This window comes from Entelurus aequoreus, linkage group LG18 (assembly GCF_033978785.1).
Source record: "Entelurus aequoreus isolate RoL-2023_Sb linkage group LG18, RoL_Eaeq_v1.1, whole genome shotgun sequence".
Lineage (NCBI taxonomy): Eukaryota > Metazoa > Chordata > Actinopteri > Syngnathiformes > Syngnathidae > Entelurus > Entelurus aequoreus.
In genome coordinates this window covers 50023653-50046152 of record NC_084748.1, presented here as the reverse complement: position 1 = coordinate 50046152, position 22500 = coordinate 50023653, and the positions used below count along the sequence as shown (strand labels likewise).

The following is a 22500-nucleotide window of genomic DNA, read 5'->3' as shown; positions in this document are numbered from 1 at the left end:
TCTTGGCCTGCAGAACAGCGCTAATAGAATTAGCACAACATTTTACTACACCTACAGTCTTTTGCAGCTTTATCCAACATTCCATGTGTTTGATTACTCAATATATTATTAAAACCCAGGAGAACTTCCACACATAAATGTCAGTCTTAGCGTGCGGAACAGCGCTAATAGAATTAGCACAACATTTTACTACTCGTACAGTCTTTTGCAGCTTTATCCAACATTCCATGTGTTTGATTACTCCATTTATTATTAAAACCCAGGAGAACTTCCACACATAAATGTCAGTCTTAGCGTGTAAAACAATGCTAATAGAATTAGCACAACATTTTACTACTGGTATAGTCTTTTGCATCTTTATCCAACATTCCATGTGTTTGATTACTCAATTTATTATTAAGACACAGGAGAACTTCCACACATTAATGGCAGTCTTAGCGTGTAAAACAATGCTAATAAAATTACAACAACATTTTACTGTCTGTACAGTCTTTTGCAGCTTTATCCAAAATTCCATGTGTTTGATTACTCAATTTATTATTAAAACACAGGAAAACTTCCCCACATCAATGGCAGTCTTAGCGTGCAGAACAGCGCTAATAGAATTAGCACAACATTTTACTACTCGTACAGTCTTTTGCAGCTTTATACAACAGTCCATGTGTTTGATTACTCAATTTATTATTAAAACCCAGGACCAACTTCCACACATAAATGTCAGTCTTAGCGTGAGGAACAACGCTAATAGAATTAGCACAACATTTTACTACTCGTACAGTCTTTTGCAGCTTTATCCAACATTCCATGTGTTTGATTACTCAATGTATTATAACAACGCAGGAAAACTTCCACACATTAATGTCAGTCTTAGCGTGTGGAACAATTCTAATAAAATTACCACAACATTTTACTATTAGTGATCAAATCCAACCTTTTTGCATCGTTATCAAACATTCCATGAGTTTGATTACTCAATTTATTATTACAACTCAGGAGAGTTTCCACCCAAAAATGTCAGTTTTAGCGTGTGGAACAATTCTAATAAAATTACCAAAATCTTTTACTATTAGTGATCAAATCCAACCTTTTGCAGCTTTATCAAACATTCCATGAGTTTGATTACTCAATTTATTATTACAACTCAGGAGAGCTCCCACACATAAATGTCAGTCTTAGCTTGTAAAACAATGCTAACAAAATTACGACAACCTTCTACGATTAGTGATCAAATCCAATCTTTTGCAGCTTTATCAAACATTCCATGTGTTTGATTACTCAATTTATTATTACAACCCAGGAGAGCCTCCACCCAAAAATGTCAGTTTTAGCGTGTGGAACAATTCTAATAATATTGCCACAACCTTTTACTATTAGTGATCAAATCCAACTTTTTGCAGCTTTATCAAACATTCCATGAGTTTGATTACTGAATTTATTATTCGACACATAAATGTCAGTCTTAGCATGTAAAACAATGCTAATACAATTACTACAACCTTCTACGATTAGTGATCAAAACCAATCTTTTGCAGCTTTATCAAACATTTCATGTGTTTGATTACTCAATTTATTATTACAACCCAGGAGAGCTTCCACACAAAAGTGTCAGTTTTAGCGTGTGGAACAATTCTAATAAAATTACCACAATCTTTTACTATTAGTGATCAAATCAAATCTTTTGAAACTTTATCAAACATTCCAAGAGTTTAATTACTCAATTTATTATTACAACTCATCAGAACTTCCACACATAAATGTCAGTCTTGGCATGCGGAACAGCGCTAATAGAATTAGCACAACATTTTACTACTGGTACAGTCTTTTGCATCTTTATCAAACATTTCATGAGTTTGATTACTCAATTTATTATTACAACCCGGGAGAGCTTCCACACATAAATGTCAGTCGTAGCTTGTAAAACAATGCTAATACAATTACTACAACCTTCTACGATTATTGATCAATTCCAATCTTTTGCAGCTTTATAAAACATTCCATGAGTTAGATTACTCAATTTATTATTACAACCCGGGAGAGCTTCCACACATAAATGTCAGTCGTAGCGTGTAAAACAATGCTAATACAATTACTACAACCTTCTACGATTAGTGATCAAAACCAATCTTTTACAGCTTTATCAAACATTTCATGTGTTTGATTACTCAATTTATTATTACAACCCGGGAGAGCTTTCACACAAAAGTGTCAGTTTTAGCGTGTGGAACAATTCTAATAAAATTACCACAATCTTTTACTATTAGTGATAAAATCAAATCTTTTGAAACTTTATCAAACATTCCAAGAGTTTAATTACTCAATTTATTATTACAACACATCAGAACTTACACACATAAATGTCAGTCGTAGCGTGTAAAACAATGCTAATACAATTGCTACAACCTTCTACGATTAGTGATCAAAACCAATCTTTTGCAGCTTTATCAAACATTTCATGTGTTTGATTACTCAATTTATTATTACAACCCAGGAGAGCTTTCACACAAAAGTGTCAGTTTTAGCGTGTGGAACAATTCTAATAAAATTGTCACAATCTTTTACTATTAGTGATCAAATCAAATCTTTTGAAACTTTATCAAACATTCCAAGAGTTTAATTACTCAATTTATTATTACAACACATCAGAACTTCCACACATAAATGTCAGTGTTGGCGTGCGGAACAGCGCTAATAGAATTAGCACAGCATTTTACTACTGGTACAGTCTTTTGCATCTTTATCAAACATTTCATGAGTTTGATTACTCAATTTATTATTACAACCCGGGAGAGCTTCCACACATAAATGTCAGTCGTAGCGTGTAAAACAATGCTAATACGATTAGTGATCAAAACCAATCTTTTGCAGCTTTATCAAACATTTCATGTGTTTGATTACTCAATTTATTATTACAACCCAGGAGAGCTTTCACACAAAAGTGTCAGTTTTAGCGTGTGGAACAATTCTAATAAAATTACCACAATCTTTTACAATTAGTGATCAAATCAAATCTTTTGAAACTTTATCAAACATCCCAAGAATTGAATTACTCAATTTATTATTACAACACATCAGAACTTCCACACATAAATGTCAGTGTTGGCGTGCGGAACAGCGCTAATAGAATCACTACAACATTTTACTACTGGTACAGTCTTTTGCATCTTTGTCAAACATTTCATGAGTTTGATTACTCAATTTATTATTACAACCCGGGAGAGCTTGCACACATAAATGTCAGTCGTAGCGTGTAAAACAATGCTAATACAATTACTACAACCTTCTACGATTAGTGATCAAAACCAATCTTTTGCAGCTTTATCAAACATTTCATGTGTTTGATTACTCAATTTATTATTACAACCCAGGAGAGCTTCCACACAAAAATGTCAGTTTTAGCGTGTGGAACAATTCTAATAAAATTGTCACAGCCTTTTACTATTAGTGATCAAATCAAATCTTTTGAAACTTTATCAAACATTCCAAGAGTTTAATTACTCAATTTATTATTACAACACATCAGAACTTCCACACATAAATGTCAGTGTTGGCGTGCGGAACAGCGCTAATATAATTAGCACAACATTTTACTACTGGTACAGTCTTTTGCATCTTTATCAAACATTTCATGAGTTTGATTACTCAATTTATTATTACAACCCGGGAGAGCTTTCACACAAAAATGTCAGTTTTAGTGTGTGCAACATTTATAATAAAATTACCACAACATTTTACTATTAATGATGAAATCCAACTTTTTTATCAAACATTCCATGAGTTTGGGTACTAACTTGCACAATGCATTGATAGTCAGCAGGTTAAGATATAATTACTGAATATGATTAAAATCAAGAGTAAGATTATTAATTCAGTGTCAATGTTTGGGTGGGGCCCCGGGCCCCACTGTAGTGGAAACGTTGAGGTGAAAAAGGAAGCCGTGTTTGATACTTCCTGCATGCTGATGTTGTGTATGATCAATGACACTGGATATTGACTACGACAATAAAAAACATACACAATTCAAATGCCATAACAAGATGAAGGATGTCAAGTGACGCTTGTTTTTATTAAAGACTCAAAAAATCCACACTTTGACCAGGAAAATAAAGAAGAGTTCATGGAGGACGTTTAAGCTCGTCATCCATCGTCAAGGCGATAAATAATAAACGCGTTTCTCCAGCGTTATAAAAACACAACGTTCTGTTCTCTCTCCGCTCCGAACATTTCACTTTCCACTTGCGAGGCGGTGTGTTGTGAAGGCTTCATGGCGATATTGACATGTTCTATGGGGCTACATGAAGGCTGGAAGGGAAGGCCTTTGAAGGCTTAAGTAACATGCCTCACACACAAGGCTGTACAACACACACACACACACACACACACACACACACACACACACACATGGATTGTACGTATTGGATCCTACTTTAAAAATAATGTGTACCCCTTTCAGAGATCACATTTAGTTCCCATGAAAACCTTCACATGTTGCACAATGAGATGTAAGCATGGGCTCATGTGTACATTCCTGTAACTTTATGATATTTGCATTACTCTTTATTTAATATAATAACAGCATTTCATGATTAATATTTATAAATTAAGATTGTTAATGAACAACAATATTTTTCCCCCCCATGTGTTGAACCTTGCGGGTTCAGAGATATCATTTAGTTCCCATGAAAACCTTCACATGTTGCACAATGAGATGTAAGCATGGGATTATGTGTACATTCCTGTAACTTTATGATATTTGCATTACTATTTATTTAATATAATAGCAGCATTTCATGATTAATATTTATAAATTAAGATTGTTAATAAACAACAATATTTTTCCCCCCCATGTGTTGAACCTTGCGGGTTCAGAGATATCATTTAGTTCCCATGAAAACCTTCACATGTTGCACAATGAGATGTAAGCATGGGCTCATGTGTACATAACTGTAACTTTATGATATTTGCATTACTATTTATTTAATATAATAACAGCATTTCATGATTAATATTTATAAATTAAGATTGTTAATAAACAACAATATTCCCCCCCCCCCCCCCCCCCCCCATGTTTTGAACCTTGCGGGTTCAGAGATATAATTTAGTTCCCATGAAAACCTTCACATGTTGCACAATGAGATGTAAGCATGGGATCATGTGTACATTCCTGTAACTTTATGATATTTGTATTACTCTTTATTTAATATAATAACAACATTTCATGATTAATATCTATACATTAAGATTCTTAATAAACAACCGTTTTTCCCCCCACGTTTTGAACCCTGCGGGTTATAAAACGGTGCGGCTAATTTATGGAATTTCCTTTGTTAAGGGCAAAACATGTTTTGTATTCTCCGAATAGTTTCCATAACACACCCACAGAGAAATTGAAAGTAATGTGTTATTATAACAAAAGTATAACCGTCCATAGCGTTTTTACACGAAATTATTCTTTGTTCATCAGTCCAAGCAATGTTTGTAAGTTTTACAATATAACTAAAACAATTCTTACTTACTAAAGCGTCCCATGTGTGATGTCTGTAGGAGTGTTTTCTTGTATATTTGTACGCGCTATCATAATGTAATCAAGCTGGCATAGTTAGCATTAGCTAATATGCTATCACATGTACAAGTGTCTGTGTTAGTATTATTAACTTACACTGGCATTCTTTTTGTATTGTTTCACTTTCAGTAAATTCACCATTTATTTTATTGAGTCTGTTAAGCTGATCGGAGAGCTAGCTTGCGCAGCTAGTGGGTCCATGACCATGACTTCTATTTTGTTTGATCAGCCGTTTTACTGCCCTGTTACAGACACCGTTTGGGAACAATTAAGGTATATAAACAAACTTTTACAGAATAAATAACTCATTTCACAACATATATATATCTGCCACTAATATATGGAACATTATTTATTTATTCTAAAATGTAGTGGGTGTGGCTTATATACCAGTGCTGAAAGTATGGTCATTTTTTAATTGTACAAAAAGTGGCAAAAGATGATAACTTCTCACGTTTACCTTGAAGTCGTCTTCCTGTCATACCTTTTTTTTACCTTGAAATATTGGACAGCGATGAAAGAAGGTTGGGAAACATGACGTGAAAATGTTTCAACATAAATGCAGTTGAAAACCGAAGAACTGTTGAACAGTCACGAGCTCTGCTTCTCCCTACTCCTTTTCAACATTGAATTATTAAAAATAATAACTATGATGATAAAAATAATAATAATGATAGTAATAATAATAATAATAATGATAATGATAATAATGATAATAATAATAATAATAATAATGATAATAATAATAATGTTAACAATATTATTAATGATACTAATGATAATGATAGTAATGATGATAATAAGAATGATGATAATAATAATTATGACAATTATAATAACAATATAGATAATAATAATATTAATAATAATAATAATAATAATAATGATGATATAATAATAATAGTAATGATAAGATTACTAATAATAAAGATAATAATAATATTCATGTTAATAAAATTATGATGTAATAATAATAATGATAATAAAATTATAAAAATAATAATTTTAATTGATAAAATAATGATAATGATAATATTAATAATAACAATATTATTAATGATACTAATGATAATGATAGTAATGATGATAATAATATGAATGATGATAATAATAATGATGACAATGATATTAATGATAATATTCATAATAATAATAATAAAAATAACAATAATAATAATGATGATGATAATGATAATAATAGTAATGATAAGATTACTAAAAAATAATGATAATAATAAAAATAATATTCATGTTGATAAAATTATGATATAATAATAACGCTAGTAAAATGATAATGATATTAATGATAATAATAATAATAATAATAATGATAACAATAATAATGATAACAATAATAATGATGATAATAATGATAATAATAGTAATGATAATAATAATATTGATAATAATAATAGTAATGATAATAATAATAATAATAATAATAATGATAATTGTAATAATACTGATGATAATGATAACAATAATATAATATTAATGATAATAAAATTGTATTGATAATATTAATAATGAAGATAATAATGATAATGATAATAATAAAAATGTTAACAATATTATTAATGATACTAATGATAATGATAGTAATGATGATAATAAGAATGATGATAATAATAATTATGACAATTATAATAATAATATAGATAATAATAATATTAATAATAATAATAATGATGATATAATAATAATAATAATAATAGTAATGATAAGACTAATAATAATGATAATAATAATAATAATATTCATGTTAATAAAATTATGATATAATAATAATAATACAATTATAAAAATAATAATAATGATAAAATAATAATGATAATAATAATAATAACAATATGATTAATGATACTAATGATAATGATAGTAATGATGATAATAATATGAATGATGATAATAATAATGATGACAATTATATTAATGATAATATTCATAATAATAATAAAAATAACAATAATAATAATGATGATGATAATGATAATAATAGTAATGATAAGATTACTAAAAATAATGATAATAATAATAATATTATTCATTTTAATAAAATTATGATATAATAATAACGCTAGTAAAATGATAATGATATTAATGATAATAATAATAATAATACTAATAATAATGATAACAATAATAATGATAATAATGATAACAATGATAATGATGATAATAATAATAATAATAGTAATGATAATAATAATATTGATAATAATAATAATACTAATGATAATAATAATAATAATGATAATAATAATAATAATAATAATGATAATGATAATTGTAATAATACTGATGATAATGATAACAATAATATAATATTAATGATAATAAAATTATATTGATAATAATAATGATAATAATAATAATGAAGATAATAATGAGAATGATCATATTTATAACAATATTAATAATTTTAATAATAATAATATTAATAACAAAATAAAAAATATATAATAATAGTTGAATAAGAATTGTGTGCTTGTGGATTTTTAACATATTCTAAATGAATTGAATAAGTAATTGATTGATTGATTGATTGATGGATTGATTGACAACAAGCATATTATAATCCTTCGTGATTGTTTTGGTTTTGTTATATTCTTCCAAGGTTTTAATGTTTGCGCCCGACTCAGTGCTCCTTCTTCCCCACTTCCTGCCGGACTTCTGCACACCTGCCCCGACTTACTGACGAGATCCACCTGCCAATTAGTCAAGGTGACCTCCAGAGTCCGCCTGGTGCGTTGCATCTTCATCCTACAGTTTGTTCATTTCCTCTTGCACATGGCTTGCCTCCTCTGCATCCCGTGATCACGCCAACGTGCTGACAAAATGGTGCGAGAGGACGCCTGGTTGTCTCTTTGGCCTGTGAGTGACTGGAAGAAAAGCTCGGAAAGCCGCCTGGTGGTGTAAATCTCCAACGTCTCACATAAACGTGATTAGATTCAGTCTTCTCCACGACGCTTTGCTCCCGGCCGCCATCTTGCATTCCACGCGTTGAAACGTCCAATGATGGAACGCGAGTCGTACTCAGTCTGTGGCTTGGCGGCCTCTCGCTCGTCTGAGACCACCAGACATCTGTCGTCAGCACGCAACTCGCCGGTGGTCTTCTCTGCCGCCGTCAAACACAATCAGCCTCCTTTTTCCTCCCCATTTCTCGTATTCCCGTCCACGCATCCAGCTATTTGCCAATCACGCCCACGTGGGCGTGGCCACAACACACACACACACTCGCACATGAGGCGTCCAGGCTGCTGTGGCGTATAATGACGGATAATTGCTCGCCGCGGCCTGGCCTTTGTCACAGCGAAACCATCACAGTGACAGGCGCTTTGCTAAGTGTCAGTGTGCCGGCGGGAGAAATGTTGGATATGAAGTGACGTTTCGGAAAAGACGAGCACAAGTTTGAAATGGCGGGAAGGCACCAAATCAGCCTGCAACCTTTCATCACGGCTGTTACGCGTTACGTCCGTTTAGGGCTGCTGCAAACTGGGCTAGTTAGCTCAATACGGCGGACGCTAGCAAGGCATCTTTTGCTCCATGCTCATTTTCATTGACATTTTTCACATTTGCATGAGCCGTTTTACATGGCGGTTTTCAACGACTCCAAATCTGGTCATGAAAACTTCCACTGAATTTTAACAATCAAACAGCAAGAAAAAAAATATCGCAATACTTGCAGTACAAACACTTTGTAGGGCGCAACGTAGCACCTTTCGGCTCCCTGGGAAAAAAAAGCTATAACCTCGTTAGACAACAAGTGTGATAATACAATGATATAACACAGTTTTCATAATGAGCTCATTTTTAAATTAAATGTTATTCTCAAATCATTAAAATGCAGTAATATAATGTAGTAACAGACACCTTCATAACAATATGTAATATGTACAATATACACACTGCAAGTATATATATAATGTAGTAACAGACACCTTCATAACAATATGTAATATGTACAATATACACACTGCAAGTATATATATATATAATGTAGTAACAGACACCTTCATAACGATATGTAATATGTACAATATACACACTGCAAGTATATATATAATGTAGTAACAGACACCTTCATAACAATATGTAATATGTACAATATACACACTGCAAGTATATATATATAATGTAGTGATAGACACCTTCATAACAATATGTAATATGTACAATATACACTGCAAGTATATATATCATGTAGTAACAGACACCTTCATAACAATATGTAATATGTAAAATATACACACTGCAAGTATATATATCATGTAGTAACAGACACCTTCATAACAATATGTAATATGTACAATATACACACTGTAAGTATATATATAATGTAGTAACAGACACCTTCATAACAATATGTAATATGTACAATATACACACTGCAAGTATATATATCATGTAGTAACAGACACCTTCATAACAATATGTAATATGTACAATATACACACTGCAAGTATATATATAATGTAGTAACAGACACCTTCATAACAATATGTAATATGTACAATATACACACTGCAAGTATATATATCATGTAGTAACAGACACCTTCATAACAATATGTAATATGTACAATATACACACTGCAAGTATATATATAATGTAGTAACAGACACCTTCATAACAATATGTAATATGTACAATATACACACTGCAAGTATATATATATATATAATGTAGTAACAGACACCTTCATAACGATATGTAATATGTACAATATACACACTGCAAGTATATATATAATGTAGTAACAGACACCTTCATAACAATATGTAATATGTACAATATACACACTGCAAGTATATATATATAATGTAGTGATAGACACCTTCATAACAATATGTAATATGTACAATATACACTGCAAGTATATATATCATGTAGTAACAGACACCTTCATAACAATATGTAATATGTAAAATATACACACTGCAAGTATATATATCATGTAGTAACAGACACCTTCATAACAATATGTAATATGTACAATATACACACTGTAAGTATATATATAATGTAGTAACAGACACCTTCATAACAATATGTAATATGTACAATATACACACTGTAAGTATATATATCATGTAGTAACAGACACCTTCATAACAATATGTAATATGTACAATATACACACTGCAAGTATATATATCATGTAGTAACAGACACCTTCATAACAATATGTAATGTGTACAATATACACACTGCAAGTATATATATCATGTAGTAACAGACACCTTCATAACAATATGTAATATGTACAATATACACACTGCAAGTATGTATATCATGTAGTAACAGACACCTTCATAACAATATGTAATATGTACAATATACACACTGTAAGTATATATATGATGTAGTAACAGACACCTTCATAACAATATGTAATATGTACAATATACACACTGTAAGTATATATATCATGTAGTAACAGACACCTTCATAACAATATGTAATATGTACAATATACACACTGCAAGTATATATATAATGTAGTAACAGACACCTTCATAACAATATGTAATATGTACAATATACACACTGCAAGTATATATATAATGTAGTAACAGACACCTTCATAACAATATGTAATATGTACAATATACACACTGCAAGTATATATATAATGTAGTAACAGACACCTTCATAACAATATGTACAATATACACACTGCAAGTATATATATAATGTAGTAACAGACACCTTCATAACAATATGTAATATGTACAATATACACACTGCAAGTATATATATCATGTAGTAACAGACACCTTCATAACAATATGTAATATGTACAATATACACACTGCAAGTATATATATAATGTAGTAACAGACACCTTCATAACAATATGTAATATGTACAATATACACACTGCAAGTATATATATCATGTAGTAACAGACACCTTCATAACAATATGTATGTGATACTTGTTTTGTTGTCTTATTTGTATTTAACTTTATTAAATGTTAGAGAAGAATTGCATTCAACAAAAATAGTTGTATTTTAAGTAATACAAAGATGTATCAAAGCTGTCCAAACTATAAATGGCTACTTTTTCCTACGCTTTGTATCCTGCGGCTTATAAAACGGTGTGGCTAATTTATGGATTTTCCTTTGACAACGGCCATAATGTTTGGTGTTCAATAGTTTTCATTAAACCCTCCACCGATTGGACGTGTTATTGTTTGTGCTATGGCGTTGTGGGTTGAAAATGTACTTCCTGTTTTAATGCCTTGAACTGGAAGTACAACCGCCCATAGCGTTTCTGCTCGTATGGATTCTTCATTCGTCACTCCGAGCAACGTTTTTAAGTTTTACAATATAACTAAAACAATTCTTACTTACTAAAATTATAATGCAATCAAGCTAGCGTCGTTAGCATTAGCTTATATGCTAACACGTTAGTATTATTAACTTACAATGGCATTATTTTTTTATTTTTTTCACTTTCACAAATTCCTCAGTAAATTCATCAAAACGTCAGCGTGGAGTTATTGAGTCTGTTTAGCTGATTGGAGAGCTAGCTTGCGCAGCTAGTGGGTCCATGACCATGACTTCTGTTTTGTTTGACCAGCCGTTTTACTGCCATTCCACCCGTATGGTGTCTTCGTTCATCGCTCCAAGCAACGTTTTCTAAGTTTTACAATATAACTAAAGCAATTATTGTTTACTAAACATGTGTGGTGTCTGTAGGAGTGTTTTCGTGCATATTTGTACATGCTATCATAATGTAATCAAGCTAGCATTGTTAGCATTAGCTAATATGCCAACACGTTTACGAGTGTCTGTGTTAGTATTATTAACTTACATTCTTTTTGTTTCATTCATTCTGTTTAGCTGATTGGAGAGCCACTGTTTTGTTTGACCATCTGTTTTACTGCCATTCCACCCGTATAGTGTCTTCATGCATCACTCCAAGCAACGTTTTCTAAGTTTTACACTATAACTAAAACTATTCTTACTTACTAAAGTGTCCCATGTGTGATGTGTGTATGAGTGTTTTCATGCATATTTGTACGTGCTATCGTAATGTAATCAAGCTAGCGTTGTTAGCATTAGCTAATATGCTAACACGTTTAGAGTGTCTGTGTTAGTATTATTAACTTACATTCTTTTTGTATTGTTTCACTTTCACAAAATCCTCAGTGACTTCAGCAAAACGTCAGTGTGGAGTTATTGAGTCTGTTTAGCGGATTGGAGAGCTAGCTTGTCCATGATGATGACTTCTGTTTTGTTTGACCAGCCGTTTTACTGCCATTCCACCCGTATGGTGTCTTCATTTATCGCTCCAAGCAACGTTTGCAAGTTTTACAATATAACTAAAACTATTATTGCTTACTAAAGCGTCACATGTGTGATGTCTGTAGGAGTGTTTTCATGCATATTTGTACCTGCTATCATAATGTAATCAAGCTAGCATTGTTAGCATTAGCTAATATGGCAACATGTTTACGTCTGTGTTAGTAATATATTAACGTACATTATTTTTGTTTCATTCATTCTGTTTAGCTGATTGGAGAGCCACTGTTTTGTTTGACCAGCCGTTTTACTGCCATTCCAACCGTATAGTGTCTTCATGCATCACTCCAAGCAACGTTTTATAAGTTTTACACTATAACTAAAACAATTATTGCTTACTATAAACATGTGTGATGTCTGTAGGAGGGTTTTCATGCATATTTGTACGTGCTATCGTAATGTAATCAAGCTAGCGTTGTTAGCATGAGCTAATATGCTAACACGTTTAGAGTGTCTGTGTTAGTATTATTAACTTACATTCTTTTTGTATTGTTTCACTTTCACAAAATCCTCAGTGACTTCAGCAAAACGTCAGCGTGGAGTTATTGAGTCTGTTTAGCTGATTGGAGAGCTAGCTTGTCCATGATGATGACTTCTGTTTTGTTTGACCAGCCGTTTTGCTGCCATTCCACCCGTATGGTGTCTTCATTCATCGCTCCAAGCAAGTTTTACAATATAGCTAACACTATTCTACCTTACTATTATATGGAGAAATGCAGTTACTTGTTTGTACCGGGAAAAAGTGTTGATTCTGAATGGAAAATCGTTTTTTGAATTGAATGGCGAAGGGAATGATGTGGTGCTCGAATATTCACAGCCCGGTGTTTACAATATCCGCGAGTGCTCTTCTTATAAGCTGCAAACGCCGTCTTTTTGTCAATAGTTAATAAGTCCTCGCATGAAGACGTTCATATTTCATCTCCGGCCAGCTCAATACGTCCAAATGCAATTTTCTCCACGTGCAAAGAGCAGCCTGCATGTTCATCATCCTATACTCCCCTCCTACTTTTTAATATACTCCCTTTCTCCTTTTTTTTCCCAGTGCCACACACGCACACACACACACACACACACACACACACACACACACACACACACACACACAGATGACAAAAGTGTGTATCGCAGGCTGCGTTGCAAGTGACAAATGAAGCCCAGGAAGCCTTTTAAAGCTTCGCCTGTACTAAAACACGTGCAAACTAGGGTGGTCCCCATACCAAATATTTTGGTACCGGTACCAAAATGTGTTTCGATACTTTTCTAAATAAAGGGGACCACAAAAAATGTCTTTATTGTAACAAAAAATGTTAGTGTACATGAAACATATGTTTATTATTGTCATTATTATTGTCATTATTATTGTCATTATTATTGTCATTATTATTATTGTAACAACAAATGTTAGTGTACATGAAACATATGTTTATTATTGTCATATTATTGTCATTATTATTATTGTAACAACAAATGTTTGTGTACATGAAACATATGTTTATTATTGTCATTTAGTCCTTCAATAAAATAGACAACTTGTCTTTTAGTAGTAAGTAAACAAACAAAGACTCCTAATTAGTAACATATTTTGTCATTTATACACCTATTATTTTCTACACATTATGAGGGACAAACTGTAAAACTGGATTATTAATCCACTTGTTCATTTACTGTTAATATCTGCTTATTTTCTGTTTGAACATGTTCTATCTACACTTCTGTTCAAATGTAATAATCACTTATTCTCCTCTTCTTTGATACTTGACATTAGTTTTGGATGATACCACACATTTAAGTATGGATCCGATACCAAGCAGGATCATACATTGGTCATATTCAAAGTCCTCATGTGTCCAGGGACGTATTTCCTGACTTTATAAACATAATATACGTTTTTTTTTTAAATATTTTGTGACGGTAAAAAATATCGATGTAATCATAGTAGTATCGACTAGATACGCTCTTGTACTTGGTATCATTACAGTGGCATTTGTTTACATTGAGGAGTGCTAGCTTGCTGTTAGCGGTGAGCTTTTGTATCCTCCTACGGTGTGCAGTGAAGCATGTTTAGCTATACCTCGTCCTCCAGTGATAATGTTACTTGTAAAAAACTTACTTTATTTGTCACCATGGAGGCCAGGATTAGTGATTTAGAGTAAGTATGGCGGCCAGAGGACTTGGATAATCCTTGCGAAGGAATTCCTTCTCAAGTCCAAACAGCCAGGTCCTGGTAGAGAATCATGAAGTATGCACACTTTGTACACTAAAGGTAGTACACTGCAAAGTACACTAGGTCAATATATTAGTGGTGCGCAAATAAACTGACATTTTTATTCATTCCGATTCTAAATTGAATCGTCATTTTTCAAAACATTTTATTTTTCATTGTTTGTTGTTTTTTTTATTAGCAAGAATACGTTTGTAAAAGGACATTTACCATAGGGCCGTGGCTCTTTGGGCACCGCATGATTCGATTCGATTTGATCGGATTCTTGGGGATAACGATTCAAATCGATTCTCAATTTAGAATCCATACTTTTTTAATGATATTGGGTGCCAGTCCTATAAATAACTATATTTGATACACTTAGTACACCAAAGGTAGTACACTAAAACCAACACAATGTACACTAGGTCAATATATTAGCGGTGCAGAAAAAAAAACGCAATTTTTATTCGTTCTGAATCTAAATTGAATCATCATTTTCAAAATACAATTATTCTTTATTGTTTGTCATTTTTTTTTAACAAGAACATGTTTGTAAAAAGACGTTTACCGTAGGGCCGTGACTCTTTGGGCACCGCATCGGATTCTTGGGGATAACGATTCCATTGAAATCGATTCTCAATTTAAAATCAATACTTTTTTGAATTACATTGGGTGCCAGTCCTATAAATCAGTGGTCCCCAACCACCGGTCCGCGGCCCGGTACCGGTCCGCGGACCGATTTGTACCGGAAATTAAAGAAATTAAAAAAAAAAAAAAATTTAATTAATTCAACATAAAAAACACAATATATACATTATATATCAATATAGATCAATACAATCTGCAGGGATACAGTACGTAAGCACACATGATTGTATTTCTTTATGAAAAAAAAAAAATAAAAAAAAAATTACATTTCAGTCCGGCCCACTTTCCTCCTGTCCTTTTATCCAGGTAGCCCCTTTTTTTCTTTTTTTTGTCGCCTCAGACAAAACTTTTTGTTTCTTTGGTTGTTTTGGAGCTTCGGCCATGATAGCAGTAATTGCACGTAGACCTTCTTCTACTTCTTTTTGTTTTCTGGCGGCACGTAGGCGTTCACATCGACTTTCGTCTTTTTAACGAATGAGGAAAGGGGGAGTGACGTACGTCGTAAAGCAAGTCAGCTCATTTGTAGTTTTTTCTAGTCCAGCAGGAACAGAGCCAAGGCAGCATCGGACTGAATTTCCTCGTCTTTGAGCTCACGCCAGCGAGTGAAACCCGGGACAATGTTGATCCTTGACTGTCCTTTTATCCGGGTAGACCCTTTCATTCTTTTTTTTTGTCTCCTCGGACAAAACTTTTTGTTTCTTTGGTTGTTTTGGAGCTTCGGCCATGATAGCAGTAATTGCACGTAGACCTTCTTCTACTTCTTTTTTTTTTCCGGCGGCACGTAGGCGTTCACATCGACTTTCGTCTTTTTAACGAATGAGGAAAGGGGGAGTGACGTACGTCGTAAAGCAAGTCAGCTCATTTGTAGTTTTTTGTAGTCCAGCAGGAACAGAGTCAAGGCAGCATCGGACTGAAATTCCTCGTCTTTGAGCTCACGCCAGCGAGTGAAACCCGGGACAATGTTGATCCTTGACTGTCCTTTTATCCGGGTAGACCCTTTCATTCTTTTTTTTTGTCTCCTCGGACAAAACTTTTTGTTTCTTTGGTTGTTTTGGAGCTTCGGCCATGATAGCAGTAATTGCACGTAGACCTTCTTCTACTTCTTTTTGTTTTCTGGTGGCACGTAGGCGTTCACATCGACTTTCGTCTTTTTAACGAATGAGGAAAGGGGGAGTGACGTACGTCGTAAAGCAAGTCAGCTCATTTGTAGTTTTTTCTAGTCCAGCAGGAACAGAGCCAAGGCAGCATCGGACTGAATTTCCTCGTCTTTGAGCTCACGCCAGCGAGTGAAACCCGGGACAATGTTGATCCTTGACTGTCCTTTTATCCGGGTAGACCCTTTCATTCTTTTTTTTTGTCTCCTCGGACAAAACTTTTTGTTTCTTTGGTTGTTTTGGAGCTTCGGCCATGATAGCAGTAATTGCACGTAGACCTTCTTCTACTTCTTTTTTTTTTCCGGCGGCACGTAGGCGTTCACATCGACTTTCGTCTTTTTAACGAATGAGGAAAGGGGGAGTGACGTACGTCGTAAAGCAAGTCAGCTCATTTGTAGTTTTTTGTAGTCCAGCAGGAACAGAGTCAAGGCAGCATCGGACTGAAATTCCTCGTCTTTGAGCTCACGCCAGCGAGTGAAACCCGGGACAATGTTGATCCTTGACTGTCCTTTTATCCGGGTAGACCCTTTCATTCTTTTTTTTTGTCTCCTCGGACAAAACTTTTTGTTTCTTTGGTTGTTTTGGAGCTTCGGCCATGATAGCAGTAATTGCACGTAGACCTTCTTCTACTTCTTTTTGTTTTCTGGTGGCACGTAGGCGTTCACATCGACTTTCGTCTTTTTAACGAATGAGGAAAGGGGGAGTGACGTACGTCGTAAAGCAAGTCAGCACATTTGTAGTTTTTTCTAGTCCAGCAGGAACAGAGCCAAGGCAGCATCGGACTGAATTTCCTCGTCTTTGAGCTCACGCCAGCGAGTGAAACCCGGGACAATGTTGATCCTTGACTGTCCTTTTATCCGGGTAGACCCTTTCATTCTTTTTTTTTGTCTCCTCGGACAAAACTTTTTGTTTCTTTGGTTGTTTTGGAGCTTCGGCCATGATAGCAGTAATTGCACGTAGACCTTCTTCTACTTCTTTTTGTTTTCCGGCGGCACGTAGGCGTTCACATCGACTTTCGTCTTTTTAACGAATGAGGAAAGGGGGAGTGACGTACGTCGTAAAGCAAGTCAGCTCATTTGTAGTTTTTTGTAGTCCAGCAGGAACAGAGCCAAGGCAGCATCGGACTGAATTTCCTCGTCTTTGAGCTCACGCCAGCGAGTGAAACCCGGGACAATGTTGATCCTTGACTGTCCTTTTATCCGGGTAGACCCTTTCATTCTTTTTTTTTGTCTCCTCGGACAAAACTTTTTGTTTCTTTGGTTGTTTTGGAGCTTCGGCCATGATAGCAGTAATTGCACGTAGACCTTCTTCTACTTCTTTTTGTTTTCTGGCGGCATGTAGGCGTTCACATCGACTTTCGTCTTTTTAACGAATGAGGAAAGGGGGAGTGACGTACGTCGTAAAGCAAGTCAGCACATTTGTAGTTTTTTTCTAGTCCACCAGGAACAGAGCCAAGGCAGCATTGGACTGAATTTCCTCGTCTTTGAGCTCACGCCAGCGAGTGAAACCCGGGACAATGTTGATCCTTGACTGTCCTTTTATCCGGGTAGCCCCTTTCATTCTTTTTTTTGTCTCCTCGGGCAAAACTTTTTGTTTCTTTGGTTGTTTTGGAGCTTCGGCCATGATAGCAGTAATTGCGCGTAGACCTTCTTCTACTTCTTTTTGTTTTCTTGCAGCACGTAGGCGTTCACATCGACTTTTGTCTTTTTAACGAATGGGGAAAGTGAGAGTGACGTACGTCGTAAAGCAAGTCAGCTCATTTGTAGGTTTTTTCTAGTCCAGCAGGAACAGAGCCAAGGCAGCATTGGACTGAATTTCCTCGTCTTTGAGCTCACGCCAGCGAGTGAAAGCCAAGGCAATGTTGATCCTTGACTGTCCTTTTATCCAGGTAGCCCCTTTCATTCTTTTTTTTGTCTCCTCGGACAAAATGTGTTTCTTTGGTTGTTTTGGAGCTTCGGCCATGATAGCAGTAAATGCACGTAAAGCTTCTTCTTCTTTTTGTTTTCTGGCGTCACATCGACTTTTGTCTTTTTAACGAATGAGGAAAGGGGGATTGACGTACGTCGTAAAGCAAGTCAGCTCATTTGTAGTTTTTTGTAGTCCAGCAGGAACAGAGCCAAGGCAGCATCGGACTGAAATTCCTCGTCTTCGAGCTCACGCCAGCGAGTGAAAGCCGAGGCAATGTTGATCCTTCACTGCCTTTTTATCCGGGTAGCCCCTTGTTTTCTTTTTTTGATTCCTCAGACAACACTTTTCGTTTCTTTGGTTGTTTGCATCGACTTCCTGTCTTTTTAACGAGTGGAGACAGGGGAGTGACGTACGTCGTAAAGCAAGTCAGCACATTTGTAGTGTTTTTGCGCGGCAGGGTCCTCCTCCAAGTCCCTGAGTTCCACTCAAAGCGATACAGACCCCCTCAGGCCATGTGTGTGTGTGTGTGTGTGTGTGTGTGTGTGTGTGTGTGTGTGTGTGTGTGTGTGTGTGTGTGTGTGTGTGTGTGTGTGTGTGTGTGTGTGTGTGTGTGTGTGTGTGTGTGTGTGTGTGTGTGTGTGTGTGTGTGTGTGTGTGTGTGTACTGCTCTGTTACTAAGGAGACCGCCTTTACATTTGTGTATGTTTGAAGCAGTTTTGGATGGGATCATGTTTGTAGTGGAAGTGGACTTGGTTGTCGGAGCGTGACCAAAGATGGTGTATTGTGAGAGGATGATCTACCGCCCGGTGATGTTCAGGCACAGGATGTCCTCCACAAAGTACACGTGTCGTCCGTCCATCTTCTTTGGGTCAGTTCAAACAAAATCCAGAGAACATGACCTTGGTGTCCTCAATGGAAGTTATGAAGTTCTCGTTGGTCTGGTTTTTGTAGTCCCAGGACGGTCTATGTATCACAACTGGACTGTTGGGTTTGTCTGAGAAGATGTTTATCTTCTCATCCTAGTAGACTTCATCAGTTCTTGGACTTAGATTGGTCACATCTAGTCTTAGACTTAGATTGGTCACATCTAGTCTTAGATTTGGATTGGTCAGATCTAGTCTTGGACTTAGATTGGTCAGATCTAGACTTAGATTGGTCACATCTAGTCTTAGATTTGGATTGGTCAGATCTAGTCTTAAACTTAGATTGGTCAGACCTAGACTTAGATTAGTCACATCTAGTCTTAGACTTAGATTGGTCTAATTTAGTCTTAGACTTAGATTGGTCACATCTTAGATTTGGATTGGTCACATCTAGTCTTAGACTTAGATTGGTCTAATTTAGTCTTAGACTTAGATTGGTCTAATTTAGTCTTAGACTTAGATTGGTCACATCTTAGATTTGGATTGGTCACATCTAGTCTTAGACTTAGATTGGTCACATCTAGTCTTAGACTTAGATTGGTCACATCTGGTCTTAGACTTAGATTGGTCTAATTTAGTCTTAGACTTAGATTGGTCACATCTTAGATTTGGATTGGTCACATCTAGTCTTACACTTAGATTGGTCACATCTAGTCGTAGACTTAGATTGGTCACATCTAGTCTTAGACTTAGATTGGTCAGACCTAGACTTAGATTAGTCACATCTAGTCTTAGACTTAGATTGGTCTAATTTAGTTTTAGACTTAGATTGGTCAGAACTAGTCTTAGACTTAGATTGGTCAGATCTAATCTCAGATTTATATTGCTTTACATCTAGTCTCAGACTTAGATTGGTCTCATCTAGTCTTAGATTTAGATTGGTAAAATATAGCCTTAGACTTAGATTGTTCTCATCTAGTCTTATACTTAGATTGGTTAGATCTAGTCTTAGATTTAGATTAGTCAAATCTAATCTCAGATTTAGATTGGTTTACGTCTTGTCTCGGATTTAGATTTGTCACATCTACTCTCAGACATAGATTGGTCAGATCTAATTTCAAATTTAGATTGGTTTACGTCTAGTCTCTGATTTAGCTTGATCACATCTAGTCTCAGACTTAGATTGGTTTACGTCTAGTCTTGGATTTAGATCGGTCACATCTAATCTTAGATTTAGATTGATCAGACCAAGTCTCAGACTCAGTTAGGTCACATCTAGTCTTAGACTTAGATTGGTCAGACCTAAACTTAGATTAGTCACATCTAGTCTTAGACTTAGATTGGTCTAATTTAGTTTTAGACTTAGATTGGTCAGAACTAGTCTTAGACTTAGATTGGTCATATCTAATCTCAGATTTATATTGGTTTACATCTAGTCTCAGACTTAGATTGGTCTCATCTAGTCTTAGATTTAGATTGGTAAAATATAGCCTTAGACTTAGATTGTTCTCATCTGGTCTTATACTTAGATTGGTTAGATCTAGTCTTGGATTTAGATTAGTCAAATCTAATCTCAGATTTAGATTGGTTTACGTCTTGTCTCTGATTTAGATTTGTCACATCTACTCTCAGACATAGATTGGTCAGATCTAATTTCAAATTTAGATTGGTTTACGTCTAGTCTCTGATTTAGCTTGATCACATCTAGTCTTAGACTTCGATTGGTCAGATCTAATCTCAGACTTAGATTGGTTTACGTCTAGTCTTGGACTTAGATCAGTCAAATCTAATCTTAGATTTAGATTGATCAGACCAAGTCTCAGACTCAGTTAGGTCACATCTAGTCTTAGACTTAGATTGGTCACAATCTAATGTTTTCCAAGGTTGTAAAAATATGTACAATAAATATTAAATGTCAACATTTCTATCAATATAGCTAATATAGACACTTACATCATGTGTTGCCTTCATTATAACACTTATATAAGACTTTTAAAGTCATTTTGATAGTAGGCTAATATAGACACTTACATCATGTGTTGTCTTCATTATAACACTTATATAAGACTTTTAAAGTCATTTTGATAGTAGGCTAATATAGACACTTACATCATGTGTTGTCTTCATTATAACACTTATATAAGACTTTTAAAGTCATTTTGATAGTAGGCTAATATAGACACTTACATCATGTGTTGTCTTCATTATAACACTTATATAAGACTTTTAAAGTCATTTTGATAGTAGGCTAATATAGCTAATATAGACACTTACATCATGTGTTGTCTTCATTATAACACTTATGTAAGACTTTTAAAGTCATTTTGATAGTAGGCTAATATAGACACTTACATCATGTGTTGTCTTCATTATAACACTTATATAAGACTTTTAAAGTCATTTTGATAGTAGGCTAATATAGACACTTACATCATGTGTTGTCTTCATTATAACACTTATATAAGACTTTTAAAGTCATTTTGATAGTAGGCTAATATAGCTAATATAGACACTTACATCATGTGTTGTCTTCATTATAACACTTATATAAGACTTTTAAAGTCATTTTGACAGTAGGCTAATATAGACACTTACATCATGTGTTGTCTTCATTATAACACTTATATAAGACTTTTAAAGTCATTTTGATAGTAGGCTAATATAGCTAATATAGACACTTACATCATGTGTTGTCTTCATTATAACACTTATATAAGACTTTTAAAGTCATTTTGATAGTAGGCTAATATAGACACTTACATCATGTGTTGTCTTCATTATAACACTTATATAAGACTTTTAAAGTCATTTTGATAGTAGGCTAATATAGACACTTACATCATGTGTTGTC

The 22500-nt window shown here is 34.2% G+C and overlaps 1 protein-coding gene across 2 annotated transcripts in view; it reads left to right on the top strand.

Annotated features, from left to right (window-relative positions):
• The window catches only part of LOC133634240 (receptor-type tyrosine-protein phosphatase delta-like), a 643216-nt gene that overhangs the window by 301034 nt on the left and 319682 nt on the right, over window positions 1–22500 (top strand). The window lies entirely within an intron of this gene.